This window comes from Cynoglossus semilaevis, chromosome 3 (assembly GCF_000523025.1).
Source record: "Cynoglossus semilaevis isolate Cse_v1.0 chromosome 3, Cse_v1.0, whole genome shotgun sequence".
NCBI lineage: Eukaryota > Metazoa > Chordata > Actinopteri > Pleuronectiformes > Cynoglossidae > Cynoglossus > Cynoglossus semilaevis.
Genome location: NC_024309.1, coordinates 3,916,387 through 3,921,483, shown reverse-complemented (window position 1 = coordinate 3,921,483; position 5,097 = coordinate 3,916,387). Strand labels below are relative to the sequence as shown.

Here is a 5,097-nt window from a genome sequence, read left to right as displayed (position 1 = left end):
TTCGTTACCTGATGAGCTGTGCTATTATTTGGTATAAGATGCAACGAGTTGTAGGCTTCTGGGTAGACTGGCAATTTGCATGCAGTAACCATCGGTGAATCACTGTGTGTCAGCTTTACAAGAAAGACAACGGCAGTTATGGTACTATGTATTTACATAGTGATGTAACTCCTCTGCTACTGGCTATTTTTTATATATGAAAAAATGTATATAATTGATTCTTCTTCAAAGACAAACACATTCGTAGTTGAAATTTAATTTGGCCTGATAAAAAATTGCAGCTAAATATATATATATATATTTTATAATTAGATTTATGACTAAAACTCTTTGTTTAGAATTACGTTTTTTGTTGAATATGTGATAACGTGTGACGGAATCTCATCATCCTTAGCTGCTGCTGTATATTTTATTTGGGAGTGAACACGCCATAAAACAAATGCATACTGGCATTTATATGACAGTGAAGGGGCAGCACAACACATTGGGTAATAACACCTTTAGTAGAGCCCTGATGGCTTTGTCACATTTACATTTTAACTTGATTTCTAGCCATGCACTTTTTTAAAATAAAAATCTGAACACGGTCCGAGCCTGTTGATTTACAAACCCCAAGGTCAGAAAAGATGGCAGACACCTTTAAATGACCAATCTCTAATTCAGTAATTAGAGATTTTAGTTTGAGGTTTCAGTTTGTAATGGTTAAGTAAACAACCTATTTATGGAATAAATACTTCACACACACTTCACACGGGTAATTATAGATGTAGGTGCACAGGACATAGAACAGAAACAATAGGATTATAGGGAGATGTTACCAGGAACAATATGACACACAGGAACAACAATGACCCAACAAAAACTGAGTGAAGAATAAAGGTCTATATGTAAAGGATTGAAAAAATTGTAAATAATAGGAAAATGTAAAAACCATACCAGAAATGAGATAAGAAAAAACACACAGGCCTACTATATATTTATTTAAATGTTTCATTTATTTTCACTCATTTAATCATTCGTTTGTACTCACATCACTACATTGTTATGACATTCTGGGGCCACAAGGCGGCGCCTCGCATTTGTGGTAGAATGTGATTTACGCGAACACAGACACAAGAATAAATCTTCCTGCCACGATGATAATGTCTGCAAAAGGTGTATCTCCTTTATTCTTACCACAGGTGAGGAAATATACACGCGCTCAGATGAACATATTATATGTTATAAGTTAAATATGTGACTTGGTAATTAGCTCTGTATATTTGAGCGAAAGTAACCGGCTATCGAGAGAGGGTTGATGTTAATTAAGTGAGAGTGCGAAGTGTATGCTAAGTGACTACTGATAAGCTGCAACAGATGCACTAAATGTACGCAGGTGTTTATTAATCAATGTGTTTTAATGCAAAAAAAACTAACTATTTTATTTGTACACACATTTAGTTTTTTTGGAATTATTGCCAAAATCAGGAAAAAAGCTATTCTCCAGGTAAAGTACAGCATCATTGATAGAGTGATTATCATTAAAGATTTGGTTGTTGAAATATTGTACATAAAACAGAAAGAAAAAATCCTGTTGTCATGATGATAACACCAGTAAAATGTGCATCTTATTTTTTACGACAGACAAGAATATAATTTGCAGCATCCTGACTATCAGACCAGGGAGGCAACACATACAGTATACTGAGGGCACCTGGCGAGACGAGTGAGACTGATGAACAGGAAATAACAGGTTACAGGTGAGTGTGATATCATGATATTATGAAAATGACAGAAAATAATTTATTTTTCCTTCTTTAACAATTAGGAATAAGGAGTGTTACTTAGTTATGAATTTGATGATACATTTTAGTAACGTTTGGTACAAGAAAGGATTATTTTATCAAAGGGAAATTCGCATTTTCCGGGGTTGTTGCACTGTGACAAATACCAAAGCCAAATAATTGAAATGTTTCTGATGAGCCTCAGTGTGAAGAATGAAATACCAAGAGAGCATGATGTCCGAGTACATGAAAGGCGGGCGTCCTAATTGGTCACTAAAACATCTGAAGATCAGTTTCCTTGAGTTCCCAGGGCTGTTGTGTGAAAATGAGCGTAAGCTCTTTCTTCAAGACTGGTCATGGCCAATGGCTTCCACTTCCTCTCAGGCTCAGTAGTAAAGATGTGAGACCACTAATTAGAGTAAAGGAAGATACAAGTGTGTCATAAAGTTTTGGACCCATTTTAATTTCCTCTCTCTCTCAGGGGATGTTGTCTCGTGGATGTATTAGCTTCAGCTGGGTTCAGATGTCCACGTTGTTCTGGTGTTCGACTCTACCTACTTTATCATTTTTAAATGTTCTACCATCATTTAATCTGTGGCCATTGAAAAGCCCAGGTTATTAAACCCCCCCTTTAATCCCAGACCTCACTTTCTCTCTTGTTGTTTGCCTTCGTTTCTTTATTCCCACCAAATCTCCAGTACTGAATGTGCCCACAGCCCATAATAAAAGCCATAGGGTTTAAATTAGAAATTAATTTGGATAATTTGTCTCCAATGAGCAGTCTCCTCCTGCTGCTCCTACAAGAAATATGTTAATATTTCACATTAGGTAATTTCTAGGCTCGGAAACACATGAATGTGTGTGTCTCTGAACGACTGTGTGTCTGTGTGTCGTAAGAAACCGAAGGAAAGATAAGCTAGATCTCTGAGTAAGGTTAGTTGTCTGGCTGGACAGTGAGGATTTATTTTTTGATCATATGAGTGTTTTATATGGCTACGAAATGATTCAAGTTTTATCTGAAAAATTATAATTATAGCTGTAGATAGTCACAATTAATTGTGATTTATCATAATTAATCATCATTGGTATAAAGATTGCTCATTATTAATAAATATGTATATTGCAGGGACAGAAAGATAAGTAACAGTAAGTTTTTATTTGTGACTAAAAAAAATGATGTAATTATTTAATATGTCAAAATGTGTAATGGATCACAATGGAAGAACTCTGGTTGCCATGACGCTCGTTACTGTTGTAGTGCTAATTTATCCACAATTGCTTTTTAATGCCCAACCGTGTAATGACAATTTAAGTTTATTTCTTTTATTCTACTTTACTACTTATGTGTTTCTCCATACTCTAGCTATTTTATTTTTTCCCATTCAATTAACTTTAATTCATACACCGTTGAGCCCATCAGTGACCTTTGGGATGTTGTAAATTTATAAATAATTGTTTATTGGTGGCTCTTTGCTTCCAATGTGTGTTTTTACTTTTATTTTGATTTCTAGTCTAATTATAATTATAAACCATTGAAACTTAATTTCATATGATATGTCACGTGAGCGTACACAAGGCACGGCACTAAAAGCTGTGAATGAATCAGTGTGTTATTGTATGGAGCTACAAGCTCTTAAGAAGTGCCCTGTGGGTAGTTTGAAGATAAAAGAGCAACTTGTGATGTTGCCTTGCTCTTTTATTGCGGCTGCATGGAAATGAGACAGAGAGTGTGCCAAGGTGATGAACGTGCAGTACCACGCTGCACATTTTGACCAAGTGCTTTTTAATCTATTATATATTTTTCTCACCTCTTCTTCCTCACCCTCTCTATCTCAACACTCTACATGTTCAGTAATTCTCCCTGAATGAAGCAACATGCTGATCATTAAAGCATGAACATGATTTTCACTTAACTTTGCCCCGACTCAGGCCACAGACCAAAAAAAAAAAAAAAAAAAAAATGCAAAGCAAACAGTGGTTTCACAGAGTAACCTGTAAACCGCTCTGCCAACTGCTGGAGATTTTTAAACTCAAATTTTTTAAGAGACACTTTGAGCACAAGGCACATTGCTTTGTAATTACTATTTGCTTCTTTGATTCCCTGTAGTAACACAAAGAAGGTTTAAACCAGTTGTGGCAACAATTCAACAAACGAGAGACAATTAGACAACTGTGGCTCTCCAGGGAAGAAACAAAACAAAAACAGCTCAGATAATGCTTTTAAAAATGTTTAATTAGGTTGCATTAATTGGAGGATTTCTTCTTCTCTCCCCTTTTTACCATTTCCCTTCATTTTCATCCTCCCTTTCTTTTGGTGATAGATCTACAGCATGACCCCCGGTTAATTGAAACCCAGGAGACTCCTTGTGCATAAAATCAGATTTATCTATCCATAAAAAGATTTTGTTAAAAATAGTCCAATTCCAGTGACTCACAACTAAGAGCCTGCAGCTACTGAGGCGAGCCTGGCTCCAACCCCTTTCACCCTCTCTTTCTAGTCATGGTGAAACAAGTGCTGCCTACTGCTAACTAGCTGGGGACCCATTAATTAATTGTAGAAAAACACAGACGTTATGTCTTTTGGGCAAAATTTCCTTAAAATTAAAAAAGAAAGATAGTTTCAGGAGAGGACTTAGCGAGTTTGTCCCTCATTCAAGTCCTTTTGTGAACTGATCTTAAATGTCCCCCAGAATGTATAGTAATAAGAGGGTAAGTAATGATGGGCAGTGGTCACGATGGAAAACTATGCATCACACAATTTTTAGGAGACAGGCCACAGTGTGTGTATCATTACCAAAGTTCAGCTTCTGTTAGGGAAGCTGGTGTGCCACAAACACAGATAAAAGTTTCTTTTTGAGAAGGTGAAGAAAGCAGTAAGGAGTAATTAATGCCATGGCTTAGGACGTAAGACTTGGACTGCAGTGTTTGGACAAATGCTCATCATTACCACAGCCAGTCCTGTTGGAGCACTCTAATACGGGTTTGTAAATGTGGATGGACTGGTGTAAAGAGAAAGCTGTGAGAGAGTGAAGGCAGATCACCCAGGGCAGCTGTTATTGATGCCATGCCCTAAGGACGAGAGTCACATATGGGCGTCCGTATCTGTAGGGTTTCCTAATTAATTCACTTTCACTTGGGCTCCTGTCATTATTTCTCTTGTGCAAACACTGACACAGTGGAGAAGAGAGGTGCGTCTACATCTATGGCAGACATGCATTGTCTTGTGTGTGGGAATGCACGTGCGTTCATTTGCATGCGTGTCTTTGTTTGGCTACAGAAGTGATACATGGTGCGGTGGTGTTGTCCCTCCAATCAGTGCTCCCAGGCTCTCCCC

At 37.2% G+C, this 5,097-nt stretch overlaps 1 long non-coding RNA gene across 1 annotated transcript; it reads left to right on the top strand.

Moving 5' to 3' along the window:
• Positions 1-775: 775 nt before the first annotated feature.
• LOC107988399 (uncharacterized) lies at positions 776-1,733 on the top strand. Its single transcript, XR_001759930.2, has 3 exons — positions 776-1,181; positions 1,441-1,486; positions 1,624-1,733. It is a non-coding gene; the product is annotated as an uncharacterized LOC107988399 (long non-coding RNA).
• Positions 1,734-5,097: the final 3,364 nt, after the last annotated feature.